Genomic DNA, 18,612 nt, shown 5'->3' on the forward strand with positions numbered 1-18,612 from the left:
CGAAGCGTGTGTGGTTTTTTCCTTTGTCAAATATTACTGTTGTGTGCATCAGTTATGCATGTTTGACCAAGGTCTTAGCTCTGAAAAAGAATCCTGGATGATTTTTCATGTTTGAAAAATAGAAGACGCCGCAGATCCTAAGCTGGAATTGGATGCCAGACACGAGGGGAAGCTGTTGAGGGGGACATCAGGAAGAGTAGAAAGAATGCGGAAACTTCCATGGGTGCCTGGAAAAGAATCCCAACTCAGATATAAAGGAACGGTGGACCCCAGAGAGGCCTCCCTGGAAATGGTCCCGGGAGAGGGATGACACAGCGAAAGGTGCACTTGCTCTTTGAGTCATCCTGGGGCACTTTTATCACCACCTCTGGTCCAGTCTTACAAAAGCCAAGGAGAATGGAGAGGGGAGATGAAATAGAAAGAGCTGGAAATAAAGGAGGGTGTAGAATGGAGCCGTTTGTGAGGAAATAAGTTGCAGGAAGAGGTAAGGCTGTTCCAGAGATGAGCACAGAGAGGTTGAGTGACTGCAGGAAAACATGGTGGGAAATGGGGGTGTGGCACAACACAGGAGCAGGTGGGGAAGAAGCAGCTGGACGCCATGTGTCAGCCAGAAGCAAATAAAACCCAAGAGGCAGACAACAGGGTGACAATATTCTGAGGCAAGAGAGCCATCGATGAGATGCGAATGGGCTTCTAGACAAAGGGGGGCACAGCGTAAAGGGTGGAGGGCTGAACCCGATGAGCTTAGGCGAGGCTGCATGTTTTCTCCTACATGGAAGACAGATCCAAAGATAGACACACACACAGAACAAGCGTGATCGCACACACGCTCAGATGTAGAACACATTTGTAAACGTGGAGCTGCTCTAGGGCCTCGGGGGAGGAGGGAGAGGAGGAGAGAAGGCTGGAGCGTCAGTAATGTCGTAAAACATATGCCTGTGAAGGAAGAGGACACAGGGTGTGCACTGAACGCTGCCGAAAATGGGGGTGGGAGGTAAAGGGGTAAGGGGGAGAAATGGGAGGGGTTGAACAAACCAAAGTAAAGTTTACCCACAGTGGGGTTTGAACATGAACTTAAATATTCACAATGAAAGACAGGACTGTAAAATGTCTACAGCGTGTGGGGTGCTAGTGGGAGAGGAGCTGAATGAGGGAGATGAAGGGGAGGGAATATGGAGGATGGACTTCACATATGCTATGAACTAGAGCAAAAAAATCTCTTGCGATTGCTGTAAGTGGGGTGGGGAGGGGTCGAGGGAGAGATGGTGGGTGATCTAATCTATGTGCAATACAAGCCCATCTGGAATTGTCACAATGCAGCCCCTCTACAATGAACAGATCCTAATTTTGAAAAGAGTAATGGATGCTGGCCAGGCACGGCGGCACAGGCTTATGATCCCAGCTACGTCGGAGGCATAGATAGGAGGATGACTATCTGAAGCCGGCCCAGGCAAAAAGTTTGTGAGACCCTATCTCAATACTGAAGCCAGGTATAATGATGCATGCCTATCATCCCAGTATCTGGGAGGTGTAGATAAGAGGAACTTGGTTGAAACAGCTCTGGGCAAAAATATGAGACCTTATCTGAAAAATAACTAAAGCAAAAATGGGCTGGGAGTATGTCTCAAGTGGTAAGGCCCTGAGTTCAAATTCCAACACCATTTAAAAAAAAAAAGCTCACAAAGCCTACTGTAAACACATACTGCATCCAAACTGCAGGGAGAGACGAAGAAAGTAGTTTGTTTCAAAGTACTCGATATTTTCAGTGTCTAACTTTGCATCACCCTGACAGAAGCTCACTTTACACATCTATTTCTCAGTGGTCACGCACTGTGACTCTTTTTCATTTATAGGAAAAAGGAAGGAATGTCAGGACCCCTGGCCCACTGCTGAAACGCACAAGTACACACTGTGTGCAAATATTTATACAAGTGGCAAGACCTTAGCATATAAATCATTTTGTTTTACAATGTCCTATTGCCAGTGAGCGCCCCCAAATATTAAGACTGGTGTATGGATCCAGCCTGACACAACTGCAGCCATCTTTCTTGAAAATGGTCGTGATCGCCCCTGAGAAACTGAGGCTGGTTTTTCCTGGGGAGTTTCCCAGCAAACCGTGAGGACCCTGGCACCAGGGCTGTGCCTTATTCTTCTAGATTATCATAAGATAAGCCTGGTCCGTCTCAGCCAGGATGAAATCACTTTTGTTCTGAGTCATACATACGCCCCTCTTTCTGACCCAAATTGAGGGGATCCAATGGTCTTGCTGGTTCCCAGCACCATGCTTCCATTCATAAAGCCAACCAATAACTCAGGAAGCAGAGACAGCAGGGTGGAGGTTCAAGGCTAGCCTGGGAAAAAAGATAGCAAGACCCAATCTCAAAAATAAGGCTGTGTGATGCTGGTGGCTCACTCCTGTAATCCCAGCTACTTGGGAGGCTGAGATTGGGATGGTTGAGGTTGGAGAGCAACCCAGGCAAATAGTTCTAGAGACCCAATCTCCAAAATAACCAGAGCAAAATGGACTGGAGGTACAGCTCAAACTGTAGAGCACCTGCTTTGCAAGTGTGAAGCCCTGAGTTCAAGACACCAGTCTTACCTCCCACTCCACCCCCCAAAAAAGCAAGGCAGTGTAGTGACTCGTGACTATAATTCTATCTCCTCAGGAGGTGGGAGTAGGAGGATTTGGGTCCATGGCTGGCCTGAGTAAAAGTTCAAGACCCTATCTGAAAAGCAAGCTGAAAGTAAAAGGAACATGGGCCGTGGCTCCAGTGGTAGAGCAGCTTGAGGCCCTGAGTTCAATCTCTAGTACCACCCAAAAAAACTTTGTAAGGACCCCAATAAATTGCATTGTGTGATCCATACTGGGTGTGTCTGCCTTTCTGTGGTCTCACAGGATCTCATACACCAGGACCAGGTTGTGGGTTGTTCTGAAAAACTGGTCTGAGACTTTTATACTTACCAGTTGGTAGACGTGTTTGAAATACGTCATACTTGCAGAGAACATGTGACTCAACAAAAATGACAAGATTTTACACCTGGGACAAGAGTACAGAATCATTTCTTATTTGGAGATGAAACTTATCCCAAACCTTTGACTGGCCTTTCCTTCCCCGCCAACACTCCATGACAGCTTCTATTTCTGCCAGGTAAAAGGCCACCAGCTAGACTGGGACTGTGGCTCAGGTGGTTAAGTGCTTTAGCCAGGCCAGGTCCTGAGTTCAATCCCCAGTATTGCGCCCTGCCCCTCCGTCACTCTTTGGTCCTGCTAGCCTCAAACCATGATCCTTCTAATCTCCACCTCCCAAATTGCTGAGATTATAGGGGTGAGCCACCACGCCAGGCCTCTCCCCACCCCCAGGTGCTGTGGCATGAACCCAGAGCCTCAATCAGGCTAGACTTGTCTAACACTGAGCTACAACCCCAGCCTAAATGCTCTGATACGTACATTTGTAGTTGAAGATAAATGGTAAAAAAAAAAAGAATTAATAATAATAATAAATAAATTATCCTTATAGTTTAAATTTCTTCTTAGTTAAATAGCAAACGCCCTACAAGCTCAGGGAGGCTGCCAAAGGCAGAAGTGGCTACAAGTTGTACAGCAGACCCTGGCTGCCAGCCTAATCGATCTCTCATCCTAAGGAAATGTTCCCTTTTCCACCTCATTTTGCATTTATCTATCTTTTTTTTTCCTTCCCCACCCCTCCAAGGCTGGGGATCAAACCCGGGTCTCCTCACATGCTAGGCAAGCATTCTACCACTGAGCCACACCCCCGCACACATTCTCTATCACGGCAGAATTCCCACTTCAGCCCATCCTCTATTACAGCCCAGGTCCACCGTGATCAATCACGCGTGATTTTCCTCTTGTACATTTTCATATAGTAAAAACAAGTGTTAGGGGATTAAAAAAAAAAAGAAAACCCTCACAAAGGAATGTCATTTCAAACAGTAAAGAAGACTTCTGGCACCAAGGGGAGACCGGAAGCGCAGCAGAGGGAAGTTGACAAGAACCCAACCACTCTCAGCAGAAAGCCAGGACCGGCTGTAGCGCCCAGCCTGCGCTTGGGAGCGGCTCCTTTAAGAGGCGGGGCTAAGGGGCGGGGCTTGGCGGCCGCCCGCTTTCCCAGCCTGCCCCGCGCCTGCGCGACGGCGGTTCGGCCACGTCCCTGGCCACGTCGCGCCCGCTCTCGCCATCTTCGCCGCTTCCTCTCAGGGGTCGCCGCCTCCGCCGCCTCCTGAGCCGCTGAGCCTCGGGGCCGCCGCGCGTTTGCTACCTGTCGCCGCCGCCATGAACATCTTCCGGTTGACCGGACTCTTGTCCCATTTGGCGGCCATCGTCATCCTGCTGCTGAAGATCTGGAAGACGCGCTCCTGTGCCGGTGAGCGGCCGGGCGAGGCCCAAGAGGCTGGGGCGCGCGGGGCCGGGGCTCCCGAGGGGGCGGGGCGGGGGGGACCCCGGCCGTCCCTGGAAGGGGGCTGGGATCGCGGTGGCCATCACGGCCGTCGGTGGGCGATGGGCCCGGTGTGAGGGGACTCTGCGGCCCCTCGCGGTGGCCCTGCTGGTGTCGCAGCGCAGCCCCGCTGGACTCGGTTTGCTCCTGAATTTGAGCCGTGGGCCCAGGGGGCGCTGGCCGCGCTGTGCGGTGCCCTGTTCTGTCTGAAAACTTTGGAATGGGGGTCCGGTGGGCGTGTCCCTCATCCGGGGGATTCTCCGGGCGGAACCCAGGTTGGAGACCCTCGGATCAATGGGACTGGAGAGGGGAGGAAGACAGGACCGTGACCTGACGTGGCAGCGGGGAGATGGGGGCCTGGGAGGGCCGGGGATAGAGGTCATCTTGCTGCCCACCCTGCCCCTGCAAGGACGGGGCTGTAGGATAGTGCTGGTTTGTAGGGGGTTCGGGTCAGGTCACCCAAGCCCTAGAATCCCGGATCGCACCCGCCATCCGCAGGGCTGGGGGGGCTTGGGTCTTTGAGTTTGTTGACGCAGTTCGTGCTGCTTTGAGAGGCAAATGATTTCTTAAACTTCGAGGGCCTTCATCTATCTAATAACGGGTTCTGCTAAATCTGCGGCTCTGGGTACCCTTGAGGTCCCATGTGGTCCCACGCGGTTCCTGGCTCCACGTCACCAGTGAGTTGGCCTGGTCCCTCCCCACAGGACATGCTCATTTCATGCAAGTCTTGCTGGGAGCCAGTGCAACAAACCTCTCCCAGATAATGGAGTTGTATATTTCATTAAGGAAGGCACATTTTAAATAGTTTCGTCAAATGCAAAGCCTTCCTTAAACTTATAACTTTGAAGAACTCCAGAACTTAATTTTTTCAGGCAGCGAAGGATGGGAATCCTAAAGGACCTGGGTGGCAGATTCCACTTATCTGGTTGATTTATAAAAATCTTCACTTCTAAAGTAACACTGTGTCTTTGATTCTGCTGTCTGCAGGCCTCACCTGTCTCCCAGGAACATAGCTGAGATCCAGGAAGTAAGGAAAACCAAAAAAAGAACTTTGAGCACTCAACATAGATGTTACAAAGTCCATGTACTATGTACTGAAGCCAGTGTGTGTTACATGGAGGTGACGTACACTGAAAGGCTCAGTTGCATGATTTCCAGTGACAGCCAAGCAATTGTGATAGCTAACTTTAAGCACTTTCTGTGTATTGAGTAGTCAACTAAGTGCTTTCCATGACTTACTCGAGACATCCTTAAAACAACGTAGGGGTAGTTGCCATTGTCCCTGTTCTGAGAGAGAGGAATCTCAGAAGGTAATCGTAGTGACAGAGCCAGGGTAGAAACACAATCAGTAATTCACAGTTAAGGATTTTGACTAAATCTGTCTGCTTTGGCCTAAGGAGTTAGTTTAAATGTTTGATGCTAGTGGATTAGGTCTTTTTGTTCTTGTACTAAGATGTTACTTTCAATCTTTAGTTTTACTTCAAAATCTTTGTATGAGTGTGGGTCCTAGAATCTCCTTTTCTGGCAGGTAGTTAATTTGTATCCACACTAAAATGTTGGGGAGAATTCCTAATTCTTAAGAGGATGGTGAGTTGCAAGGAGAGGGTCTGCTGTTTTGTTTTTTACATATTCATTGTTTTCATTTGGGAGGTTGAGAGCATTAAGGAAAATGGAAAGTACTTCAGCTACAATGCCAACAAAGGGCCGGGCATTGGTGGCTTACACCTGTAATGCCAGCTACTCAGGAGGCAGAGATCAGTAGGATTGTGGTTAAAAGCCAGCCCCAGGCAAGTAATTCTGGAGACCCTATCTTGAAAAAAAAAACCCATCACAAAAAAGGGCTGGGGGGGATGGCTCCAGTGGTAGAATGCCTGCCTAGCAAGAGTGAGGTCCTGAGTTCAAACCCTAATGCCACAAAGGAAGATAGTGTGTGTTCCCAAGTATTTCTGGCCGGTGGATTTCCTTCTGGTGTGACTTTTCGAAACCAGCCTCTTAAAAAATGAAATCTCCAAGATCTTTGTCAGAAATCACCAAGATCATTGCTTCAGAATTAAGTGCTGGGCTTCACTAACTGTGTTGTTTTTCCATCCTAAATTATAAAAGTTGTTGAAAGAATAAGAACTTGATAGAATTTCTCATATAACAGGAATAGGAGACAATATAGAACCAGCTTGTGTTTCTCACCTCAAAAATACTGGGATGGGGCTTATTTTAGGATTTTGGCACTTTTGAACAGGCCTGCAGCCTCCAAACCACAGGCCCTTTTTCCTAAGGGTGAGGGACAGGGTGGGCTTGGGAGGAAGCTGGGATTCAGTTTCCTGCAATCTCATTCCAGAACAGCTCCTATTAAGGATCTGTTTTTAAAAAAGTGGGACAGTGAGTTGATCTTGTTTGAATCTGCATTCTTTTATGACTGCATCTGCCATTGTCATTACAGAGGGCTCCCCAAAATGAAGGGTGAGTGTCATATTTCTGAACTATCATGGCAGTCTGATCCTCGGTATGCTCAAATCATCGCTCTCTTTCTGTCCTAAACGCTGCCTAGATAACCTGGGAGAACAAGCATGGCGTTTAGATGAAGGGGCTTCTATCTCTGTTTCCCTGTAGGCGGTTAAGTGCTCTATCTACAGAGTTTGAGTGACAGGGGAGTCCCGAGAGCCATGACCCCCAGCCCTCCTCCCCTGCCTGGTCTCTCTCCTTCCCTCCTAGATGTTGTTATGCAGGCTACAAACTTGTCAACCTCCCAAACAGTGTCTCTGCATATCACATATTTGGGTTTATATTTTTAAGTAAGTGGAAAATACCTCCTTTTATTGCTGACACTGAGTACTTCGGGAAGCTTTTGCATCATATTCCCAACTCCCTCTTGGTGCTGTTATTGAGTGCTAGTCTCTGGAGTGATCATTGCTCTGAAGCATTTATTAACCACCTGCTGTGTGCAAGGCACCCAGGCAATTCACAGCAACCGCTGGCAACAATCAAAGTTTTTGCTCTGGAAGCTGCAGTAGACTGCTTGCTTAGCAGGCTGGAGGTTCAATCCCCAGCGTTGAAGGGGGGAAAAAAAGGCACCAGCAGTTCAGATGAGATGGTAAGACACACGTATGAAAAGATAAAAACGTGGATATGTGGATGTCAAACCAGATGGGCAATAAATAGTATGGGTGTGAAGCAACAAAAAAGATGCCAGAGATGCCTCTGGCTTCCCAACAAGGAGTGTAAAGAACTCCGCAGAAAAGAATAAAAGTTTGCCGATGGACACAGGTGACCTGAATGTGTATTCGTACCATGGTCCTGGGTAGGACCGGGCAGACTGAGGAAGAGACAAGGTGACACATGCCTCTAAGTTAACTTGTTATTTCAAAATATAATCAAAGACAAGAAACCAAGAGAAATAATCTGTAGTATAGGTGACAGTAGGTTAAGAACCATCAAAATTGACCAAGTTGGCAGTTCACAGAAAATAAGACCAATTGGCATGCAGAAATCCCCGGCCTCACTAGTTCTGAACTTGGGTGTGCAAATGGCAGCACACACCATTATCTACCCACTAGGTGGAGAAAGTGGAAGTGTTACGCTGAGGAAAAGGGCGTTCCCTGCAGGTGTTAATGGCCTGGTCGCTGCCTGCCTAGGACAGGTTTGGCCGTGCTAGGTGACAGTGTTCATGTTTATTGTACCAGTAGTTTTAAGGAATCTGGGCTATAGAAATTGTCATATGTGAACAAATGACATAAAAGTATAAAATGTTCATTGTACCTAAGTAAGTGCAAAACACCATCTATAGGTACAAAGATGTTTGTGCAAGATTTATAACAAAAATTGTAAACAACGCAAAGAACTGAGCTAGAGTGAGACATACTCATAGCAGGGAATGATGAATCTGAGACATAGCTTCAAAAAGCACGCTTAAAGCCACCATGAGCCATGCTTTGAGGGGTAAATGTATACAGTACCTATACACAAACACATAGAGAAGGGGCTTTTGAAAAGCTTGGGAAGTTACACTTGGAAGTGGCAGGGGTGTTGAAAAAGACCTAATCACTTTTGGGATGAGCAGTACTTAGGGGGCGGTACCGCTCTAGCCGTGCCTCCAGCCCTTTTTGCTTTAGCTGTGTTCCAGAAAGGGTCTCCAAGAATCCTACAGGCGTGCACCACCATGCCTGATCCTTTGTTGAGATGAGTCTCACTTTTTGCCCAGGCTAGTCTCAAAGCACAGTCCTTTCAGTCTCTACCTCCCTAGTAGTTGGGATGAGCTACTATGTCCCTGATCTAAAAATGCAACTTTTAACTACATCAGACTTTAAAGTAGCTACACTGAAGTATATAGTAGCTCAGCTTTGTGAGTAAAGACAGGAGAGATGTTAAGTTTAATGAGTGACTTCCATTTGACAAGTGATGCTACTTACTATGGATGTTTGGTGCACTTGGTACTAGGACATCAGTGTCTGAAGTGCTTACAGTGCATATTCTGTGAGTGCTTGTTACCTGAGAGCTTTGGTGTATGTTGTTCTAAAACCAGGTTGTTGGTGTTGGCTCGGGTGTGGCTCAGTGGTAGAGCACTTGCCTAGTATGCATGAGCCCTGGGTTCAATCCTGGCACAGCAAATCAATAAATTAAAATGGAGATAGGGCTAGAGGTAAGGCTCAAGTGGTAGAGCATTTGCCCAACAAGCAGTTACTAGCAAACACTCCACAGCATCCCCCGAGGTGATTCCTGGGCCCCTCACATCCTCAGCTGGGATTCCTGCCTTTCTGTGGAGACTGACATTTCTACAGTGCAAAGGGAAAGGCTGCTAATTGCCAATCAGGATCCAAGCCAGGGAGCACAGTGTAGAATCATGTAAGCATCTGGGGATTCCCAGCATGCTGGTCCCTGCCTGGATTCTGCACCATGGTGCCAGTGCTGTCTGTCCTCCTCTCTACCCTGTGCTCACCCAGGGAGCTCTCCATGCTCTAGCTGGTAGTGAATTGGGACAGAGCACATTAACTGTTCAGGCGAAAGACACAGCTGGACTTGGAAATGCTTTAGAAGTGTATTCCCCAAATACCACACAATGAAAATTTGCCAAGTGACACGAAAAGGTGACTGCCTTTTTCTTTTCTCCATGTGTCCATTCATTCAGCAAGTATCTTGTGGAGCCTGCTGTGTGTCAGGCCCAGGGTCCCACATAAGGAATACAAAACGGAATAAGGCACGACCCCTGCCTATCTCAGCTTTGTGGTGAGTGGAGGTTTGGGGAGAGAGGAGGCAGGAACCCAATCATAGTGTGTCTTTTTAAGTCTGTAAGAAAAACGAGGGCAGCAGCTGGATGAATCAACAGCACAAGGGAGGATGTCCCAGAGGAGGTGACAGGTGAGGTGAATCTCAAAGAGGAGTGATTAGAGCTATATTATTGTCCTTGGTGTTTAGTACAGGAATGCTGAAAATGAGGACAGAAGTACTCTGCCTGGTTTCCAAAGCTGCTTTAGAATAAACCCTTTTTATAATTTTTCTTTCCTTTTTTTTTTTTTTTTGGTAGTACTGGGATTTGAACTCAGGACTACACACTTGCTAAACAGGCAAATGCTACCACTTGAGCTGTACCTCCAACCTCCCCTCCTCCTTTTTTTTTTTTTTTTAAAGAATCAACCCTTTATGGAAAAATTTGCCCATCTGTATCCTGTAAGGTTTTTGGTAGAAGTGGGATTTGAACTCAATGCTTCACACTTGCAAGGCAGGCACTCTACCACTTGAGCCACACGTCCAGTCCATTTTGCTATGGTTTTCTTGGAGAGGGAGTTTCACAAACTATTTGCCTGGACTGGCCTTGAACTGCATTCCTTCCAGTCTTAGACCCCACAGTAACTAAGAGTATAGGTGCTCAGCTTGTATCCTATAAGTTTGAAACATTAGGTGGAACCGTACAGCAAGCAGACTGGAAACTTATCTTTGAAGGCTTCAACAAACATCCAGTGTGAGTTGTCTGCTTCCAGTTTCTTTCCCCATCTCGGGTCTAGTTTTTACCATCAGCTTCATGGCTTCTCCTTTGAACACCGATCTCTCATGGAAAAAAAGTCCTCGTTGCTGAGGAAAAGACTTAACAGCACATGTGCTGCCTGAATCTCTTCCTTTGGCTCTTGAAATTGGTTTCTGTTGATGGGTTTGGAAAGAGTCAACTTTTCTTGGTTTCTCTTTAGATGTTACTGTGAATAAGCTGGAACTGTAATTACTCATACTTAGAAAATAACATTCTTGCATCCAGGTTCTTAGTTTCAGCAAACTATGAAGTGTCATTGAAAAACAATGTGATTTATTTTATGTCCCGGGGTGTTATGAATGTCACTTGGTTGTAGTGACTCTTCTGTTAAATACATGCTTACTAAAATGCATAATGGTGCTGGGCATGGTGGTGCACACCTTGATCTCAGCACCCAGGAGGCTGAGGCAGGAGGATATAAAGTTCAAGACCAGCCTGGGAGAGAGAGAGAGAGAGAGATCCTGCCTCAAAACAAAAACCAAAATGATGTATGATGAATCTAAAAGATGGAGTTTAATTTTTTTTTATTTGTAACTTTGTTGTTGTTTGCTATAGTGGGGTTTGAACTCAGGGCCTCTTGCTTGCTAGACAGGCGCTCTGCCATTTGAGCCACTCCACCAGCCCTTTGTTTTTGTTATTCTTTTGGATAGGGTCTCGTTTTTGCCCAGGGCCAGCCTAGGACACAGCCCTCCTACCTGTGCTTCCTCCATTGCTGGAGTCACAGGTGCATGCCACCACACCCAGCTTGTTGGTTGAGATGGGAGTCTTTCAAACTTTTTTGTCGAGGCTCACCTCAAACTTTGATCCTCCTCATCTCCACCTCCTACCAAGTAGGTGTGCACTGTTGTGTCATTATTCCAGGGGACGAGAGGCTCCTGCTTGGAGACCTAAACCAGTCTCCTCAGCTGATTCCTTGTCCCCTTAATCAGAGTAGCTTCCAACTCCACCCTCCAAAGATTTGTCACCATGGAGAAACTGGGTTTGGGCTCTGGTTTGTTGTGATGGCACTGGGGATTGAACCCACGGCCTCAGCATGCTAGGCAAGCATGCTTCTACTGCGTCATATGCCCCTAGCCATGGAGACCGTATTTTAAAATGGAAAGATCCAGAGGTAAAGACAGTTACAATGCTAATAATAGCCCAGCTGTTGAAAGAAATGTACTCCTGCCTGAGGTGACAGAATGAGAAGCACAGTGCTCCTTGGAGGACACCCGTCCTGGTGTGCTGGTGGTACAATGAAGTCACTTTCCTAGACTCACCTATCACAGGAAGACAAAAGCTGGCAGGGCCTTCAAGAGTAGTGCACACTGGGATGCTAAAGGAAAGAAAAACTGGAAGTACTCTTGGTTACTCACAGTTGTCCTAGACCCGGGCCTCCGACGCCAGCCCTTGCCCCACACACACTTCCCGTGTCGCTCTCCAGGACTTTTCTCATGCTTTCTTTCTGTTTGTTCAGGTATTTCCGGGAAAAGCCAGCTTCTGTTTGCACTGGTATTCACAACTCGCTACCTGGATCTTTTTACTTCATTTATTTCATTGTATAACACGTCTATGAAGGTATGGTATGGTATCTGACAGAGTGCATTTTATCCATAATGCACAGACCTGTGGGACATTGTTCCTTTATGTCATCTGTGTCTTGGTTAAAAATCATATCTAAAGACGCTGGCTTTGTTTTGTTTTGGTTTGTTTGGTTGTTTGTTTGTGGTATTGGGGTTTGACTCAGGGCCTCACGCTCACTAGGCAGGCGCTCTGCCACTTGAGCCACTCCGCCAGGCCTAAATGTGTTGTTCCTGTCTTTAAAACTTTCGCCACCTTGACAGCCTTGTATATGTGACTGCGAATAATTGTTTTGTTCCAAAACAGCATCTGTTTAATTGGAGCCCTGGGCCCTAGAGGCTTTAAAATGTAAGTTCCTCAAGCATGAGGAAGCTTCCAAAGCTCTTGCTAGCCCTGCCTGCTCTGTTGTCAAGCAGTGGGAATTACTGATTGCCCCAAGAAGTCAGAACACAAGCAGGAGTCCAGCTAGGAGAACTTACTGGTCACAGCGTCTCGTGTCACCACCCTGTGAGGCACCGTGTGGAGGCTGCTGCTTGTTTGCTTCTCTCCACTGAGTCCATTTTTCTTAGACTTCTGCTGCACTTAAACAGCACCTGTACCAAAAATTACTTTTTTATACATAGATATTGCTGCTGCTGCTGCTGGTGGTACTGGGATTTGAACTCAGAGGTTTACACTTGCTAGGCAGGCATTCTACACAGCCCTTTTTGGAGATAGTCTGGTTATTTTGCAGATAGATTATTGGTTTTGCCTAGGCTGGCCTGGACCGTAATCTGTCTATTTTATGCTTTCTGCCATAGCTGGGATGAGATGTGTGTGCCACCACACACAGCTTTTTCCATTGAGATGGGGGTCTCAATAACTTTTGCCCAAGTTGGCCTGAACTGTGATCCTCCCAGTCTCAGCCTCCCAAGTAGCTAGGATTGCAGGTGTAAGCCACTGGCACCAGGCTCAGAAGCATTTTTATGAGCAGAGATTAAAGTAGATAAAGCAGTATTTGGATCTGTCGTCTTTACCAAATAGCAAATTTGAGCCAGGCACTGGTGTCCATGCCTGCAATCCTACCTACTTACGAGGCTGACATGGGAGGATCGTGGTTCAAAGGCAGCCCGGCAAACAGTTTGCAAGACCCCATCTCAAACATAACCGGAGCAAAAATGAACTGGAGGCATGCCTTAGCTCTAGAGTGCCTACTTTCTAAGGGTGAAGCTCTGAGTTCAAACTCTGGTCCCACCAAAAAGAAAAAAAATTGCAGTCACCTCTCATGGCTCCATTATTTATTACCAAGTGATAGGAGTCTAATTACTTGTCTTCAAAATGACTAGGTTTCTGCTCGTTGTCTAGCCAGTTTAAACTGCAGGCAATAGAGGTGTATGAGCGAAAGCCCCCCACTTCAGGCAGAAATCCTGCTTGCGTGGTGGGAGGTTATTTTTTATTCGGATTTTTGGTTTGTTTTGGCAGTACTAGTGTTTGAACTTGGGGCCTTGTATTTCCTAGGTAAACACTCTACCAACACTTTGTGCTGTGGTCTGTTTTGCAGGTAGGGCCTCACACTTTTTGCCCCCTACCATCCTTCTCCTACCTCTGCCTTCTGCCTAGCTTGGATTATAGACATATACCACTATGCCCAGCTTGTTTTGTGACATGGGATCTTGCTAACTTTTTTGTTGGGGTTGGCCTCAAACCATGATCCTCTGATTTCCCCATTGCCCATGTAGCTGGGATTACAGACATATGCCACCACGCCCACCTGCTTGGTTGTGGTTTCTAAGCATCATGTCCTGAAAGTCGGTGGAGTGAGAGCCAAGCTATATGTACTTGCCTTTAACTGCTGTGTGCTGGCGACAGGAGAGCTCTTCTTTCCCAGCAGCTGCTGAGGCCCGATAGGCTAAAGCTCCATGGGCACAGGCCACCATTCTTGAAGCACTCAGCTAAGTTCTGTTCATTTTAAAAGTGTTTTTATTGTTGTGTTGTATCAATGAAGTAATCAGTAATGGCATTTGGCTTGAATCTTCCCTTCATTCATTCACTCACTTGTTCCCTCATTCATTCATTCATTCAAGAAAACCTTTGGCCCAGCAACCTCTGCACCAGGGCACATGGGTGGATGGAAAGAGAGGTCTGAGAAAAGGTGGTGGAATTAACACATCTCATGAGCCAAATTCTCCATCAACCACTTGATTGGGCAGGGATAAATGGAGAAATGGACAGGGTTAGGCCACACCCATGGGTCATTACTCTGTAGTGGGGACACAGGTGTGCACACAGCCCAAGTAGAGCAAAGGGAGTGAGGAGGGAGATGGGGAGCCATGATGCCAGCTGCAGGGCATGATAGTGGCAGGGGACAGCCTCAGGATCTCCAGATGGGCTTTTCTCCATCATCACAGTGTGAGAGGCCCCTTGGGAGACCTCTGTCCCACAGTGGGCTCTACAGTCCTCTTTGTACAGAGCAGGGGTGATGTGTCCCTGGGCTGAGAGGGTCAGCCTGCTCTTCTTCCTGGCACTTGACTGCAGGTGCATGTGCTCCCTGGCTGTCCCTCTGACGAGGGCTCTGATTTCTTTCCCCAGATATCTGGCCAATGACATGGAAGAGGACAACCAGGCTCCTAAGCAAGACATATTTTACTTTCTTTACGGAAAGAACTACTTCCAGCACCCTCTGTTCCACAAGTTACGGTACCAGATGATGCGATCCATGGGCTGGAGGATGCGGGTGTCCCGAGAGGAGTGTGAAGAGGTGAGGGTCCGGGCTGCGAAGGACTTGGGGGGAAGGCTCTGGATTGGAGAGCGAAGGAAGGAATGGGTTTGGGAACTAGAAAGAAGTGGAGGCCGGACATGGGGAGAGGTCTCCCTGGGGAGCAGCACTGTTCATGAAGCTGTTTTTCTTTCCGGATCCAGGCCTATAACCCGGACCTCTGGGTGTGGGGGCGAGACCGCACCCACCTGCCTTAGAACTCTGTTCCATCATCGGCTTCAGTAAAGGTGTGTCTGTGTCCTTGTAGTGTGCCCAGGGCGATTTGATGTCTGCTTAGGAAATCCTGAAACCCCCTTGCCTGACCACTCCGTGCCACACCTGGTGCCACACCATAAAGCAGCCCAACCATCCCAGGCTGTAAGACACTCCCGGTCACTGCACAGCCATAGAAATGACAACCAGAGAGAAGTGACCCTGAGAGACGTGCTGGGGGCCAGGGGCCGGCCATATAGCCAGGCCTCAGAGACACCCAAGTGTCGCTAGGGCTCGGATGAGGTAGAAATCCTTTAACCCAAAGCCATTGGGTCCGAATGGCAGCTGTGAGCAAGTGCTGATTTCTGTCAGCCGCGAGTATCCGCTAGCTGTAACCTCCATATGCCCATCATCCGAGCTTTTGCCGTCACTTCTTAATTCAGTCTTGACCTAGGGTCCCATGCGGTACCAACTCTGGGGACTCACTGATAACACAGTGATGTGGGAAGTAAAAATAGGAGGGTCAGGATCTAGGCAGGCATGGGTACAAAACAAGACCCCATAGGAAAATAACTAAAGCAAAATAGGACTGCAGCCATGGCTCAAGTATAGTAGAGCACCTGTCCAGCAAGTCAAGGCCCTGAGTTCAAACCCAAGTACCATAAAAAAAAAGAAAGAAAGGGAAGGAGGGAAGGAAGGAAGGAAGGAAGGAAGGAGGGAAGGAAGGAAGAATGGAGAAATGGAGGGAAGGAAGGAAGGAAGAATGGAGGAATGGAGGGAAGGAAGGAAGGAAGGAAAATGGGAGGAAGGAAGGGGGAGGACAGAGGGAGGGAGGGAGAAAGGAAGGACGGAAGGAAGGAAGGAAGAAGAAAATGTGGGAGGTCTGAATATTATCAATGACAGATGGCCACTAACTAGTTTAGTCCTAATTTGACTTGAAACAAATTTCCTATGGCCAGAATTCTCTTTGAAATTTCTTGTTCTCCTTACCCTACCACTGTTGGACCAAGTTCCCCTCTTCTCCCTTTCCCCTCAAGTTTATGGTCAAGAACGTTGGTCGGAACTGTGCGCAGCTTGCGGTGGCTGCACACAAGCCACACCTTAACAGTGATGGATGTGAGCAGAGCATTGAGCAAAGGTTTGATTTTTGTAGAGCACAGCTAGCCCAGTTCACGCGAGGATGAAACATCGGGAGTTTGGTTTGGGATTCGGGTTCTGGTGTCCTGGTTCATGACATCCTGACGTCAGGAATGCTGTCGCACGGTTAGAGGTTCACATTTTCAGTAAGTGGAGAGGACCACGGTCTGAGTTTAGTCCACAGTCGCATTGTGAGTTCACACCTAGGGAACTGTGTCTGACATCGCTTTTTTCTTCCTTCCTTGAGCAGAATCACCTCATGTTCTGCTCTACAGAAGACTGTTGGGCCTGACCTCAGGGCTTAAGTGATTGTTGGAGTCATGGAAAGAAAAGCCCAAGAGTCATCACAATTCTTGGTGATGCTTCAGAGCTGGGCATGGTTGTGTATACCTGTAATCCAGCTAACTGGGAGATAGAGACAGGACGTCAGGAGTCGGAGGCCAGCTTAGGCAAAGCTAAGGAGAACCTAGCTTAAAGCAATAAAATAAAGGGCTGGAGTCATAGCTCAAGGGATAGAGAGTACCTCCCTGGCAAGCACGAAGCCTGCTTTCAATCCCCAAGACTGGATGAAGGGCTAGAGGTGAATTAGGATCTGTAAGTGGTTCCAAACCCTTGTTGGGACTGACTTAGCCTGTCGATCACCTTCCTCCTGGAGCATTGCCTCTTGACATCATTTCTCTCTGCCTTCCAGATCGCTGTGCCCAGGGAGATGGGAATGTTCATCAGGAAGTCTAAACCAACACTGAAGCCAGCTGGAGCAAGGAAGAGCGAGGAGTTTCCCAAACCTAGAAGAACCCAGATTCTTCCAGAACAAGCCTAATAAAACTACCCCACTCCTCGGTGTGGGGGCACACCTGGGAGTCCATGAAGGAATGAAGGGAAATCAGGCCTTGCTGGGTCCCTTCTTTCCTGAGGCACCTGTAGTCTCACCAAAATTCACGTTGCGGTCATATGCTCACGTATATTTGGTTTGCCAGATTTGATGACTGTTTTTAATATGTAAACTTAGACACGTGGGATCATAATAGAGTTAGTGTAAATATAGTTAATATAAATCATAAGTTATATTGAATTATTTTGAATAAGTTGGTCATAAAATGTTTACTATATTTATTTGCAATGTTTTGAGATGGTTGTAGATTTGAAAACATGCTGTTCTTTATATTTTCATTATTCAGATTATAACTTACACATTCATAAATGTTTTTACTCTTACAATAAGTTCTTTTTATCCATTCTACTTATATATTATAGCTATGTAAGAATACTCAAATTGTTGGGAATATACATTTTTATTTGATGTTTTAGCCTTTGTTGTTGAACTGTGAACATCGACTTGCACTGACAGGTTGGTTTGCCATTTTATAAAGGGTATGTGTTTTGTAAGAGCGCCCATGTTTTGTGTGTTCAAAGAGGACAGGGCCACTCTTCCCTTGGGGAAATACAATAAAGATGAAATGTCCTTTAATCTTCACGAAGCGTGTGTGGTTTTTTCCTTTGTCAAATATTACTGTTGTGTGCATCAGTTATGCATGTTTGACCAAGGTCTTAGCTCTGAAAAAGAATCCTGGATGATTTTTCATGTTTGAAAAATAGAAGACGCCGCAGATCCTAAGCTGGAATTGGATGCCAGACACGAGGGGAAGCTGTTGAGGGGGACATCAGGAAGAGTAGAAAGAATGCGGAAACTTCCATGGGTGCCTGGAAAAGAATCCCAACTCAGATATAAAGGAACGGTGGACCCCAGAGAGGCCTCCCTGGAAATGGTCCCGGGAGAGGGATGACACAGCGAAAGGTGCACTTGCTCTTTGAGTCATCCTGGGGCACTTTTATCACCACCTCTGGTCCAGTCTTACAAAAGCCAAGGAGAATGGAGAGGGGAGATGAAATAGAAAGAGCTGGAAATAAAGGAGGGTGTAGAATGGAGCCGTTTGTGAGGAAATAAGTTGCAGGAAGAGGTAAGGCTGTTCCAGAGATGAGCACAGAGAGGTTGAGTGACTGCAGGAAAACATGGTGGGAAATGGGGGTGTGGCACAACACAGGAGCAGGTGGGGAAGAAGCAGCTGGACGCCATGTGTCAGCCAGAAGCAAATAAAACCCAAGAGGCAGACAACAGGGTGACAATATTCTGAGGCAAGAGAGCCATCGATGAGATGCGAATGGGCTTCTAGACAAAGGGGGGCACAGCGTAAAGGGTGGAGGGCTGAACCCGATGAGCTTAGGCGAGGCTGCATGTTTTCTCCTACATGGAAGACAGATCCAAAGATAGACACACACACAGAACAAGCGTGATCGCACACACGCTCAGATGTAGAACACATTTGTAAACGTGGAGCTGCTCTAGGGCCTCGGGGGAGGAGGGAGAGGAGGAGAGAAGGCTGGAGCGTCAGTAATGTCGTAAAACATATGCCTGTGAAGGAAGAGGACACAGGGTGTGCACTGAACGCTGCCGAAAATGGGGGTGGGAGGTAAAGGGGTAAGGGGGAGAAATGGGAGGGGTT

At 47.4% G+C, this 18,612-nt stretch overlaps 1 long non-coding RNA gene across 1 annotated transcript; it reads left to right on the forward strand.

The window, feature by feature from the left end:
* The first annotated feature begins 3,449 nt into the window (after positions 1-3,449).
* LOC141424091 (uncharacterized) lies at positions 3,450-17,585 on the forward strand. Its single transcript, XR_012448930.1, has 2 exons — positions 3,450-14,764; positions 14,926-17,585. It is a non-coding gene; the product is annotated as an uncharacterized lncRNA (long non-coding RNA).
* The last annotated feature ends 1,027 nt before the right edge of the window (positions 17,586-18,612 follow it).

The sequence above is a fragment of the Castor canadensis genome, chromosome 6 (genome assembly GCF_047511655.1).
Source record: "Castor canadensis chromosome 6, mCasCan1.hap1v2, whole genome shotgun sequence".
Classification (NCBI taxonomy): Eukaryota; Metazoa; Chordata; class Mammalia; order Rodentia; family Castoridae; genus Castor; species Castor canadensis.